At 42.7% G+C, this 14,964-nt stretch overlaps 1 non-coding gene across 1 annotated transcript; it reads left to right on the top strand.

Moving 5' to 3' along the window:
- The first annotated feature begins 6,685 nt into the window (after nt 1-6,685).
- On the top strand, nt 6,686-6,820 carry LOC118887230. Its single transcript, XR_005017931.1, has one exon. It is a non-coding gene; the product is annotated as a small nucleolar RNA SNORA70 (small nucleolar RNA).
- The last annotated feature ends 8,144 nt before the right edge of the window (nt 6,821-14,964 follow it).

The following is a 14,964-nucleotide window of genomic DNA, read 5'->3' as shown; positions in this document are numbered from 1 at the left end:
CGTGGTAAATATATACAATGGAATACTACTCAGTCATTAAAAAGGAACAAAATAATACCATTTGAAACAACATGGATGGAACTAGAGATTATCATACTAAGTGAAATAAGTCAGAAGGAGAAAGACAAATACCATATGATATCACTTATATACGGAATCTAAAATATGGCAGCAATGAACCTATCTACAAAACAGAAACAGACTCACAGACACAGAAATCAGACTTCTGGTTGCCAAGGGGAAGGGGGGAGGGAGAGGGATGGACTGGGAGTTTGGGGTTGGTAGATGCAGACTATTACATTTAGGATGGATAAACAACAAGGTCCTACTGTATAGCACAGAGACTTATATCCAGTCTCCTGGGATAAACCATAATGGAAAAGAATATTTTAAAAAGAATGTCTGTATGTATAAAACTGAGTCACTTTGCTACACTGCAGAGATTGGCACAACATTGTAAATCAACTCTATTTCAATGAAGGAAGGAAGGAAGGAAGGAAAGAAAGAAAGAAAGAAAGAAAGGGAAAGAGAGAGAGAGAGGGAGAGAGGGAGGAAGGAAGGAAGGAAGGAAGAAAGAAAAGGCATCCAGATTGGAAAAGAAGAAGGAGGAGGAGGAGGAGGAGGAAGAGGAAGAGGAGGAAAAGGAGGAGAGGCTTGAGTCCGGCTTGAAAAAGGGAAAGTATTTAATAAAGAACAGAGCAGGAGGAGAGCAGACGACATGGAAACAGGGTGTGAAGAGACATTAGTCTGCAAAGTGTCTTCAGGGAACAGTGAGGAGATATGCTTGCAGGATGGAGTCCCTACTGGAGCACAGGGGTGATAAGACTACCAGCAGATCTGGAGGCAGCAGAGGAGGCCTTGACATGTGGCTGAGATGACCGCGCTCTGTGGGAAATGTTTGAACTGGGATATGACCCAGGGTGCTAATTCAGCAAGATTACCCTCCTCCCCCCAACCAAAGAAAAGAAAAGAAAAGAAAACAGCATATGTTTCCTGACCCCTTTATTTAAGCTACAATTGAAAAATGGCACTTAAAGCAAATGATTGGATTTTCCATATTATAAGAGCGTGTGGAGAGTTGACCGGACGGTCCTTGCGCTGTTCTCCTGCACCCACAAATAAAGGATGAGAAACACAGAAAAAGCTGCAAACAATTATGCCTCAGGATCGTGGGTTCCAAAGTACCTCCACCCTGCTCACTTCCAGATGCTAGTTTCTAATTCTTTTTTTCTTTTTTTAACATCTTTATTGGAGTATAATTGCTTTACAATGGTGTGTTAGTTTCTGCTTTATAACAAAGTGAATCAGTTATACATATACATATGTTCCCATATCTCTTCCCTCTTGCGTCTCCCTCCCTCCCACCCTCCCTATCCCACCCCTCTAGGTGGTCACAAACCACCAAGCTGATCTCCCTGTGCTATGCGGCTGCTTCCCACTAGCTATCTATTTTACGTTTGGTAGTGTACATATGTCCATGCCACTCTCTAACTTTGTCACATCTTACCCTTCCCCATATCCTCAAGTCCATTGTCTAGTAGGTCTGTGTCTTTATTCCCATCTTGTCTCTAGGTTCTTCATGACCTTTTTTTTTTTTTTTCCTTAGATTCCATATATATGTGTTAGCATACGGTATTTGTTTTTCTCTTTCTGACTTACTTCACTCTGTATGACAGACTCTAGGTCCATCCACCTCACTACAAATATCTCAATTTCGTTTCTTTTTATGGCTGAGTAATATTCCATTGTATATATGTGCCACTTTAGCTTTAGGCCTTCTCATTGGCTGACAATTTGAGTATTATTTATGTGGGCCATTAGTTTTGTTTGATTTATTTGTTTGTTTGTTCATTGGTTTGTTTTAGTGCTCCATAATGGCAAAGAGAATTTAGTTTAGCTGCTCCACTGGAAATTGATTTTAAGACCTTCACTTTTACCCTTCCAAACTTAGATCTCTGTTCCTAAATCTGGGATGACTTTTCATTAACTATCTATTTAAATCACCAAGTAAGCCCAGCTGTTAAAATTGGAGATTGTCTGCTCGACTAAATCTACCCTGTCATTGTAAATGATCTCGGTTCCTCTTTATAAAAGCCACATTCTTAAGATAAGATGACACAAGGGTTGTGAGAAGACTATGGAAACATTTGGAAATGCAATATAAGTAAATATTTTATTTTCAGCTCTCTCTTTGAAGGTGTAAAGATTTTAAGCAGCTTTGTAGCTGCTTAAAAAATAAAGCTTCCTCCAGACCCCCCACTAGTGTGCTTAAAAAAAAATAAGGAAGAAAGAAAGAAAAATACAGATGTGCAGTGCACCCAGGTGCATTTGGGCATTTAATTCTTCTTCCCAGGTCCTGGATCGCCCACTTGGGGCTTTATGTGTGAGATCTCAGTTTCAGTTACCCCAGACTTCGATTAGCATAACAGGTTCTTCCCTCCACACTCTGATGTTGTCTTTTGAAGTACACACAAAGGGAGTGACACAATATGTTTTTTAAAAATTACAAGCGTTTCAGGATAACTAGCAAATTAAATGTTCAGGCCTTATCCAGATCCAGCTTTAGCAGTTTTCCACCATTAGCAACTGCCCCATTCCCTTAAAAGGTCTTGTAATCTCTTTTATAAATCCCTTGACATCAGCAGCTGGCCCCTCTCCACACCACTCAGAGCATTTTTCCTGAAACAGTGCTGGAGGGGCCTCAGAATTTTCCACCTCTCTGAGCAGCCGTGCTGTGCCATTTACTGGCCAAAGGCAGCCTCTGTAATTTGAGCTCCACAGACATGATAACTGCAGCCAAGCTTAATTCAGAACAAATGTGCCTCAAGTCCATACCTTTTTGCAAAAGCAGCCCAGTCTAAGATCTAGAGCAGTGACGGGGTTGAGGTGAGGGTGGGGTAGGATTGGCTGATGGAAATCTGACTGTCCAGATGGACGTGCTGGGCACATTACTAATGTGTACTGGGGCCCAGTTACCTGCCTCCTGGTGGCCCCACGTCCATTCCTGAGACAGAGGCATCATTCCCTATCACTGTCTCGTGTCCATCCACCCCATATTCCAAGAAAGGTCCTTAGCAAGCCTAATGGTGGAATGGAGTATTCTAATTACTCAAATTTTCTGGTTAGTGGGAAGTTACCATGGATCTAGGGTTTACCAGTGAGAATAAGTCTATGATTTAAAAAACGACATATTTCTGAACAGGTATTTGTACACCTGTGTTCATAGCAGCGTTATTCACAATAGCCAAACGGTGAAAACAACTCAAATGTCCATCAAAGATGAATGGATACACAAAATGTGGTGTATACATACAATGGAATATTATTCAGCCTTAAAAAGAATGAGATTCTGAGGCAGGCTACAACATGGGTGAACCTGAGTACAACACACTAAGTAAGCCAGTCACAAAAGGGCAAGTAGTGTGTAATTCCATTATATGGGGTGCCTAGAATAGGCAAATTCATGGAGACAGAAAGTACAATAGAGATTACCAGGGACTGAGGGGAGGGGAGAATGGGGAGTTATAGTTTAGTGGGTATTGAGTTTCTGTTTGGAATGATGAAAAAGTTCTGGAGATGGATAGTGGTGATGGTTGTACAACAATATAAATGTGCTTAATGCTGCTGAATTGTATATTTTTAAATGGTTTAAGTGGTTTTTTTTTTTTAAAGAAATTCACGTTCTTTTATTTATTTATTTATTTATTTATTTATTTATGACTGTGTTGGGTCTTCGTTTCTGCGCGAGGGCTTTCTCTAGTTGTGGCAAGCGGGGGCCACTCTTCATCGCGGTGCGCGGGCCTCTCACCATCGCGGCCTCTCTTGTTGCGGAGCACAGGCTCCAGACGCACAGGCTCAGTAATTGTGGCTCACGGGCCCAGCTGCTCCGTGGCATGTGGGATCTTCCCAGACCAGGGCTCGAACCCGTGTCCCCTGCATTGGCAGGCAGATTCTCAACCACTGCGCCACCAGGGGAGCCCAAAGTGGTTTTTTTAAAGCATGTTTCTGAAGATATTGTATCTTTAAACAAGGTATTTGGGTTTCTTGACTACAGGGTCACTGCTGCAAATATCAGTGACCATTCTGCTGATGAGCAGAAAAGCTCTGATTAACCAGATCTTCTAACTGAGATGATCTTAAATCATCACACATGCACTCTACTTTGTGACACTTCAAGTTCTTCTGGAGGCTAGTTGGGATATTAAACAGACAAAGAAAATGACACATTTTGAAATATTAGAATACTTGAAACACCTTGAGACCATCTCATACCCTACCTCAAGGCAGTCTTTACGGTTATTTCCATGGAAGTTTTGCCAGATTTTAGGACTCAAAGGGTTGTGTGTAACTGGTTTCCACCTAAACATCAAGGGTAGGGTTAAAAAGACTCTTGCATTTCCCAGCCGTGGGAGATGGATGTTATTGCATTCAGTATGCATTTGCCGAGTGCCTACTATATGCCATTGTCATGAAATACATCATTTATTCAACAGATATTTATTGGTTGCTAATTGTGTGCCCTGTGAAGAGCTCTGAACAGTAAAAAGAATAGATGAAAAGATTCCTGTTCTCGAGGAACTCACTCTGATCTATCAAAGAGTTAAGACTGGTATTCAGATAGTACAGACATAAAGCAGCAAAAGTAGGTACACAGGTCATGTCATAAGGGTTCAGAGTGAGAGAAATCACTCTGTATGGCAGCCAGGGAGGGGTGGTAGTGGGTGGTAGGGTGTGACGTAGGGAAAGCTTTGTGGAGGTGGCAGGATGTGAGCTTGGCATTGAAGGCTTATATTACTTCCATGGGCACGATCAGCAAAGGGCATTCCAGGCACAGGAAACAGCCAGTCAGACTTGCTAACCATCGCTTAATGTACTTGAGGCTGCAGTGCCCCACTTCCCAAGCCTCCCCGGCAGATGCATCTTGAGGTTACCTGAGACTTCTCTGTGGTCAGTCAGTGAGTCCTGCTCAATTGTCTGCTGAGTTCTGCAGTCCCCAAATTAACTCCAGGGGACTGGCCACAGAAATTCCAAAGGGGATGAACAGGACTGGCCAAGACCTCCATCCTGTGGCTTTGTGTCCTTGGACCAGAGAATGACAAGGATCCCAACAAAGGGCTTTTCCTCCTGTTTTAGCCAAGAAGAGGGAAAGGAGATAGAACAAGTAGTTGCTTGTTTCAGGACACAATTCTTTATAGAAAAGAAAGTAATGTAATGCTCCGGGCAGAGAATGAAGCCTGAACTTTTCTACAGGCTGGTCTTACACACTTGTGCACGCACATGCACATGCATACACACACATACATGATTTCAGGGGCAAGAAGGAATTGCAACACCTCTGTTCTGCACTCACCCACAGCCCACACCACAAGGCCAAAGGATAAAATCCTTTATTTCACAACATAAATCCCCCAGAGGGATTACACATTGACCTCTGAGAGTCATACTCTGATAGAGCATGTTTTCTTGATGTTTGCTTCTGTGGAGAGAAGGTGGGCCTGGTCCCCCAAGGAGGGGAGGAGAAAGCACACATAATGCTCTCCTGCCACATGCTAGGAGGTGTCTGGCACTTTCACTGACTTTATCTCATTTAATCCTCACAACAACTCTGGAGGTTGGGGATCACTGACTCCAGTTGCAACTAAGAACTAAGGCTTCAAAGTCATGCCCATCTGTTTCAAATTCCAGGCAGCATCCAAGAGTGGGAAAAAATGTAGGAAGAGGCAAACTTTTCCAAATGCACTTTTCCAACTTGCCGGAATTTGACCTGATGTGTGTGTGTGTGTGTATATGCAAACACACACACAGGTGTAGCAAAGACACAAGTATGCGCTCAACCATCACGCTGCCTGAGTTTAAATCCCGGCTCCATCACTTAGGAGCTCTGTAATCTTGGTAAGATAACCTCTCTGTGCCTTTCCATCTGTAAAATGGAAACAAGAGTGGCATTTACGATATTAGAGATATTCTTCAAAATAATACGGGACGGAGAATTAGGTATGGATATAGATAAAACAAGAATGCCGGTGAAGGGAGTTCCTTAGCTGTCCAGTGGTTAAGACTCTGCGCTTCCAATGCAGGGGGCACGGGGTTTTATCCCTGGTCGGGGAACCAAGATCCCACATGCCCTGTGGCATGACCAAAAAATTAAAAACTTAAAAAAAAAAGATTGGCTATGAGTTGATAATTATTGTACATGGGGGGGTTTATCACATTCTTTTGGTCTACTTTTGTATATGTTTGGAATTTCCCATTAAAAAAGTTTTAAGCAGTATTACTCACAAGAGCCCAAAGGTGGAAACAACTCAGATGTCCATCAACAGATGAATGGATAAACAAAATGTAATATGTATAATACATACAATGGAATATCATTTGGCTTTGAAAAGGAATGAGGGACTTCCCTGGTTGTCCAGTGGTTAAGACTCTGTGCTCCCAATGAAGGGGGCCCGGGTTCGATCCCTAGATCCCGCATGCTGCAACTAAGAGCCGCAACTAAAAAAAGATCCTGCGTGCCACAACTAAGACCCAGTGCAGCCAAATCAATCAATAAATAAATATTTTTTAAAAATTTTTAAATAAATATTTTAAAAAGCTAAATCAATCAATAAATAAATATTAAATAAATATCAATAAATAAATATTTTAATAAATAAATAAATATTAAAAATAAATATTTTTTTAAATATTAAAAAAAAAGAATGAAATTCTGCTTTCTTCCCCTTGGGGGCCCAGTGTGCAATGGCTGCAAATAGCAGCCTCCTCAGTAGTGTACGCGGCCTATTGCCTGTACGGGCTGCCCTAACGGACCTTGGAGACAACCCTTTCCAGTGGACATTCATGACTGGCATGGTGTCCCCAATCTAGACTCCAGACAGGTATGCGCAGTGCCTTTGGAAAGCTCCAGGGCACAGTGGCCAGGGTTCACACTGGCCAAGTCACAATGTCCATCCGCACCAAGCTGCAGAACAAGTATCATGTGATTGAGGCCCTACGTAGGGCCAAGTTCAAGTTCCCTAGTCGCCAAAAGATCCACATCTCCAAGAAGTGGGAATTTACTAAGTTTAATGCAGACGAATTTGAAAACATGATGGCAGAAAAGCGGCTCATCCTGGATGGCTATGGGGTCAAATACATCCCTAATCACGGCCCCCGGACCAGTGGCAGGCCCTGCACTCATGAGAGACTTGGCACTGTCCCCTCCTTACTCACTCCCACCAATAAATCCTACTTTCCTGTCAAAAAAAAAAGGAATGAAATTCTGACACACGCTACAATGTGCGTGAACTTTAAAGAATTATGCTAAGTGAAATAAGCCAGTCACAAAAGGACAAATATTGTACGATGCCACTTATATAAGATACCTAGAATACACAATTTCATGGAGACAGAAAGTAGAATAGAGATTGCCAGAGCCTGGGAAGAGGGAGGTAATGGGGAGTTATAGTTATTGGGTACAGAGTTTTTGTTTGGGATGATGAAAAATTTCTGGAGATGGGTAATGGTGATGGTTACACAACATTGTGAAAGTACTTAATACCCCTGAATTGTACACTTAACATGATTAAGATAGTAAGTTTTATGTATATTTTGCCACAATAAAAAAAAAAAACAATGAGATCATGCATGTAAAGTACTTAGAGTTTTGGGTACATCGTAAACTCTCAATATTAGTTATTATTATCAGATGCACATCCAGTCTCTTAGAGACATGTTCTGGGACTGTGTTGCATTGTCTGGCCCCCAGGATTTCTCTTCCCAGACCCTGTGTCCAAACCTGTGCATGTCTGTATTACATGGGTTTGTCTAGCTTGCAAAGCCCTCTTGTTTTTATTCTCTCACCGAATCCTCATGAGAACCTTCTGAGAGAAGTGTGAGTATGGTCCCCATTATGCAGATAAGAAAACTAAGGATCAGTCAGGGAGTAAGTTATGGGGTTTTTCCAACAGCAGGTAGGCAGAAGCCAGGTCTAGAAGGCAAGCCCTCCACTCTTACTCCACACCTTCTGTGCATTCCTTCTCTTTAGTCCTTGACTCCCATACCCCACTCCACTGTAAACCTATCCGCCTGTGGGTCCTTTGATGGGAGGGGGCTTCCGGAAAAGGCACTCTTGCAAAGCCAAGACCGAAGACTTGGTTCTTTGCCTTCATTATGGCCCCTCAGGGGGAGTGAGGAACTCTGTAAACTGGGAGAGCAATGCCCTCCCTGAAAGGTTTCCAGGGATCCCCCTGCCCTAATGCCCCTCCCGAAGCAATCGCAATCTCCTTCCCCACACTTCTATCTTGCTTTACTGACCCAGTCCCACGTGACTTCCCTGCAAGCCGAGAAGTGAGATGTCTGGTACTGCCCCCAACAGAGTGATAGTGTTGTTTTCCCAGCGTTCAGAACATCTCAGGTTGCCTCGACCTCTACCTCTGGTGTTTACAACATAGGAGACCACTTTTCTCCATCCACCACATAGTCTCTTTACAGTCCTTTGTGACACCCTGGTCTCTGCGTTTAACCTACATACACGCACCATTGGGACAATGGACTAGACCCCATTGACCGACCACCACGCTCTGTCTGCTCGGGAGCCAGAGACTAACACTCTGAACAATTGTGCCTGAATCAGAATTGCCTTCACTATCCTCACAGCCAAGACTCTTCCCCTCGGTGCTCACTCTCTTTCAGTCATTGACTCGTTCATTCATTTCTTCAGGAACGACACTACATGCACGCATCTCATCTCCCTACCCCAATGACTTGTTGTGAACCAAAATATCACCCACAGCTTGGGTGTGGAAATGAATTGTCAGGGAAAGCTCATCTGTGCCTGAGAATACTATTGAGACGACCGCCCATGTTTCAACGGGGCTCGTGAGTGATACTCAACATTCCTGAGTAGGTCTGGGTTATCCTGTGCTTCATAGCTGTTATTTCACACACAGCTAGACTGCTTGGGATAGTTACAAAAAAAGGTTATCCAATCTTTCTCCAGATCCTGCTCCTAGTGTCGTCTAGGATCATGGATTAAGGAGACCTTGTGAGATTTCCACCTCCAATTTATCTGCTGAGCTTCATTCTCCTCTGTGGTCATTCAGAGCCCTGATATCACCCCCATCCCAGCCGTCTTGCCATACTTGCTCCTGGTCATGCTAAGGTCTATGCCCAGGACAGGAACACTTTTTTATTTTTTTATATAAATTTATTTTATTTATTTATTTATTTGGCTGTGTTGGGTCTTCGTTTCTGTGCGAGGGCTTTCTCTAGTTGCGGCGAGTGGGGGCCACTCTTCATCGCGGTGCGCGGGCCTCTCACTGTCGCGGCCTCTCTTGTTGCGGAGCACAGGCCCCAGACGCGCAGGCTCAGCAATTGTGGCTCACGGGCCTAGTTGCTCCGCGGCATGTGGGATCTTCCCAGACCAGGGCTCGAACCCGTGTCCCCTGCATTGGCAGGCAGATTCTCAACCACTGCGCCACCAAGGAAGCCCAGGGACACTTTTAAAGGTTCCAGGAAATAAGAATCTAGGCTGTTCTATCATTTCCCATTTTCCTTATTATTTAGAACGATTTTAATAAGCTGGAAGAACCTGTCTGGTTTCCATCTAGGCCCCATTCTCTACAGCAAAGCGGTCTCTGGTGCCCTCAAGGGGCAGAACCGAGCAGTGGCGAACAACTCCACTGACAGACAAAGCCAGGAAGCAGCCTGACAAATGAACCCTCTGATTCACCTCCACCCCAATTTTACAGAATACTTTGGATTCACCTTTTTATTTTAAAGATCATGAAACACTTTTAAGAATATCAAAATATGTTTGAAACACACACTGCCCCTAATACTCTCAAAAACATAGACTAGACCCAGCCCAGACCCCATGTGAGAATTGGGGAGTCCACAGGGCCATGCCAAATGCCTGCTCCCCAAAGAATCTGAACTTGAAATGTGTGAGCATAAGGGAAAAGTGATGAGATGACTCTCAGCTGGAGAAAGAGGTGCTCATTTCCTCCCTCCTGGTCCTCCGAGCCACAGGGCTGCCCTCCCATTAAGGACGGGAGGAGATGAATGCTCGGGGCACAGAGCACTTGATGAGCAGTGGGGGCTGATCATCGAGCAGGGAAATAGGCAGCAACATCTCCCCGGTGGAGGCCAGAAACCCTGACCTCCTTGAGCAGAGATGCTGGGAGGGCAAGTGTGAGGATACTGCAGGGATGTGGGCAGAGAGGAGGAAGGAGGAAAGGGGACCAGCAAAGCGGTGACCTGGATGGGAAGGACCGCTAAAGGAAGAGTCGGGAGTCCTGGGAGTTCCCAGAGCAGCAATGACGGGAGGTAAGACCCAAGCTGTGGGCTTCATTTCTAAGAGCTGTAAGGAACCCAGTGCTGTCTCTGTGTGTGCTTGTTCTGTGAGAGACGGACATCCAGAAACTGTGGCCTTTTCTCTACTAACCACTGACATAGACTATATGTAAGCAAAATTAGTTGTTCTATCATCTGTTCCCATAGCCCTGTTTGGGCACGTTATCTTGTGTTGTATCTTGTTTCATCTCTGACGCTCAAACTATCCAATTCAACAAACATTAATCAAGTGCCTCTATTTGGCAGGCACTGTGCTGCCACAAGAGGCTTAAGGAACTCTGATTTGTCTCTGAACCTCGTACATGGCCAGCACAACGCAGCTTGGTAAGTATTAGATTTGAGTACTGTTTTTTAGGCAGGATGATTAGAGATACGGATTCCCCATGTTAAGTATGGAATTCTTGGTACCTGGCTTTCTAGTTATGTGTGTTGTTCTTACAAATGTGACCAGTGGGGGCTTGTCCCCTTCTTCACCCCCTTTTGTGGTTGATGGTTGTATGAGCCAGGGTAATTGACTCTAGCTGCTATAACAAATCATCCCAAATCTCAGTAATGTAGCACACAATAAAAGTTTATTCCTCACTCACACTAACGTGAAGTGGATGTTGCTAGTCAAGCAGCTCTTCTGGGCAGCTGTCGTCTAAGGTGGTGACTTGAGATCCAGGCTCCTTCTGTCTTGGGTCCACCTTGTCATCTCCATTGGATTCTCTACATGCAGCCAGATGATGAAGAGAGAGATGAAAGGCCATGTACCTGGAACTTAACCAGCTCTGCCAGAGATGACACACATCACTTCTGCTCAAGATCTTTTGGTGAAGAATAGTCACGTGGTTCCTGCCACATACACTAGAAGCAGAGACCTGGGGGATCTGCTGGACAGCTTCTTGCCAACAGTTACTCTTCATCTTGGAAGTGAGCATGAATTTTTGGGCTAGTCAACCCTGCCAAAACAGCACTTTAGGATAATTAGGCATTAAAGTTATCCTCTGAGAGACAGAGAAATAAAAAGAAGGATTGTTTGACTTATAAGTACTTTATTCTGAAAAATCTAGAAGACAACCTGTTCCTGGGAAGATTTGTAAAAATAAAAAAAAGCAATTTTAAACCCAAGGATCCTCTGTAGCCCTCCCAAGATCTCCACAGTTGCTCGTCTGGATCACCACCATTGGTGCTGGAACCAGAGGGTACAAATAGAGAAGAGGGGGAAAGACCCAGATGCCTTTCAAGGCTGAAAGAGAGCTTGATGGAAAGACAAAGAAACTTTTTGTGTTATCCTCTGGGAAGAAGATTATCTTCTTTCTGGTAATGGTTCTGTTTCTTTATCCACTTCTAGGCATAACAGGGCATAAAGACAGGTCACAGATAAAAGTGTGCTCCCTGTACCAGAAATTCTGAGCCGAGAAAGACAGATGACTGTGTGAAACCTTTGGCACTAAAGGAAGAAGCAGTTTGAAGAATCAGCTAGAGATGAAAAGGAAGGCCTGGCCTCCTCTAGGTTCTTTCACTAGCCCAGGAAGAACTGGATTTGAGGCCTCTGGTGTCTACATCTCTTTCTTTAAAACATGAGACCTAAACATCAAAGGGTTTCTGGTCTGAGATGTAGGTTTGGCATAACCTAGAGGTAATGACTTGTCAATGATACATGTTAAATTAAGTGGCAATTAGGCTATAGGGAAGAGTGTAATTAAAACTTAGAGATAGTCCTAAGACCTATGTGAAGACCTGAAACAGTCTGTTTTGGATAAAAATGAATATTATTTCACTCTCCCCTCAAAACATAGATACAAATATTCCCCAAGTCTCAAATCCTGACCAACCAGCCCCTTTGTGTGGACCTAGGGGAGAGGGGACAGGGGAAGGGTCAGTTTGAAGATTGTATGATAAGTTTTGTGGGATGAACCAACTAACTAGTGAGAAGTGAGCCCCCTAGAGGTGAGGGGAATCCTACAGTATGCACCTTCTACCTTCCCTGGAGCTACCAAAGACAGAGAAAAAGAGGGAGGGGCCAAAATAGATATTGACATCACAGCATCATCACCCTCAGTGCTGAACCCTGGACCACTGACCTGTAGATCCTGAAATTCTCCTTTAGCAAGTGCAAGACTGATCTGAGAACGTAGGTGAGGATTGACCTGTAAGTAGGAGTTGGGAATCTGTAGCTACAAAGGGTATAGAGCAGGAACTTGGTAGGCATTACATTATCATCATCAGAGAATGCAGTGTCAAGAACCCTGTGTGGTTAGTGATGTTTAAACTAAGGTTACTAAACTGTCTTCTAGGCCAGTGATGCAAACTTAGCGCACATAAGAATCATCCTGGGGGCTTCCCTGGTGGCGCAGTGGTTGAGAATCTGCCTGCCAATGCAGCGAACATGGGTTCGAGCCCTGGTCTGGGAAGATCCCACATGCCGCGGAGCAACTAGGCCCGTGAGCCACAACTACTGAGCCTGCGCGTCTGGAGCCTGTGCTCCGCAACAAGAGAGGCCGCGATAGTGAGAGGCCCGTGCACCACGATGAAGAGTGGCCCCCGCTTGCCACAACTAGAGAAAGCCCTCGCACAGAAACGAAGACCCAACACAGCCAAAAATAAAATAATTAATTAATTAATTTAAAAAAATAAGTGGTCTTATAAAACCATATTTATTAAAAAAAAAATCATCCTGGGAGTAGGAAGGAGAGTGTATTAAAATGCAAAGTCCCAGGGAGCAAACTAGAAAAGAGGTTTGGGAGGGGACCAGAAGTCTACATTTTTAAATCAGCACGACCAGGTAATTCTCAAATAGGTGCTGAGACATAGCTGAAAACAGCTGTTGGCTAAGAGGCTACAGTGGATTTGACAGAAATAAAAGATTTCTATCACCATCCAAGAAAAATTTTAATATTGTTTTTTCTAAAAGAAAAACATTCTTGTTACTTGATATAATCTTATCATAGAGCTTTCAAAAATCGAATATGCATATTTCATTTATTGGCAGTGAACACTTTACATTTTAAAGCAGTGATCTATTTTTTTACTTCTTCAGGCTGATTTTGTATCTTGAGAAAGCTGAATATCAAGTTGTTCATTTAGGTGCAGGAGTCACTGCAGGTGAATGTTTCCAACATGGCAGGGGAATCGTGAGCCTTTTTTGAAACAGGTGGTAGAAGGTCAACCACTGATCCTATAAAACGCAGTTATACAAAATTGTTCTGTTTAACTAAAACGTATATGAATTCAAAGGTGGTAGTGATTCTAATTAAATTGACCTACAGTCAACTTTTTTAAAACTCTTGTTTTTAATTTGAAATGGTTCTTTATGCAGGGAGAATAGCATGAAATACTTCAAATGTTAGTTTTTGTAGGAATAATAAAGTTCTACATATAATAGAATAAAATAACAAAAGACTCTCTGAGTTGAAAAAGACCTTGAAAGTAAACTGTTCCAGCCACTCATCTGACGCTTATCAGCCTGTGGAAATGGAAATAATACAGGCCTTGGAAACATGAGACCTGAGTTTCAAATCATCTTTGCCACTTGGAGAGTAGCTGTATAATCTTAAACATGTAACTTAAGTTTTCTAGGCCTCAATTTCCCCATCTGTAAAATGGCATGTTGACCACCACGGTCTCTTTCATTCCTAATATTCTGTGATTCTCTTCTACAATTTCACCTTCCTCTTCATGTTTATTCATAATCTGAAGAAGGAATATGAGCTGATTTTCACTTTGCAAATTATCCTTCAATTTAGAATGAATGAATTAGAACATACATATGTACAAAGATTTTTTTAAAAATTAGACCTAAAATTAAAATTTCCTCAATTAAAATGCTTAAAATATGAATAAATTAACTCCCAGTAAAATCAGAAGGAACATTCTCCAATGTGATGCTTAAAGTAGACGGCGGCAATTACCAAATCAGTGATGCTACTCCATAGGTACAGCCTATATTTGAAGTGGAATTCTCCAACACAGATAAATAGAGCCATCAAGTGGCATAGTTGTTATTGCAAATTATCTCTGGAGACACAAACCCATGCTTTAAGAACAAAAACTCAGCATCTTTTTGATGCGTAATGGGATGTGCCATCCTGATTGAACATTATTTCCCATCAGTAAAGGGACTTCCTCTTATCTTTCTAAGTGAGCTGCACAAGATCCTTTTGCAAACCTTTCTTAAAAGATAACATGGGTATCATCTTAATTTTAAAGCTATTATTAATACAAATAAATGATTTTAGTTCAGTGCTTTGCACTTTCAAAACACAGCACACAGTATGAACTCAATAATTGTTTACTACATGAATAATTTAAATTGAATAAAGCACTAGGCACTTGACAAACTGGATCATTGGTACAGTTGAAATAGCACTGGCATTAGGGTCTTGACCACCTCTTGCTAGCTGCATAATTGTAGGCAATTTACACAACTTCATTGAGCCTCAGTATTCTCATCCGTAAATGAGATGATGAGAATTCTCTTCCCAAACACTAAGCTTAATGGGAGAATTAAAATAGATAATACCAAAAAAGGGAATCTATGAAAAACTTCAGCTCACATTATTCTTATGGTGAATGTCTGATTTTTTTTCTCCTAAAGCTTTCTAATCATCAATTCTAATGTGTGGGATTTTCTCCCCTCACACCAAGCAA

Source organism: Balaenoptera musculus, chromosome 1 (genome assembly GCF_009873245.2).
Source record: "Balaenoptera musculus isolate JJ_BM4_2016_0621 chromosome 1, mBalMus1.pri.v3, whole genome shotgun sequence".
Lineage (NCBI taxonomy): Eukaryota > Metazoa > Chordata > Mammalia > Artiodactyla > Balaenopteridae > Balaenoptera > Balaenoptera musculus.
Note: the sequence above shows the minus strand (reverse complement) of the source record. Positions and strands in the feature narration are given on the sequence as shown.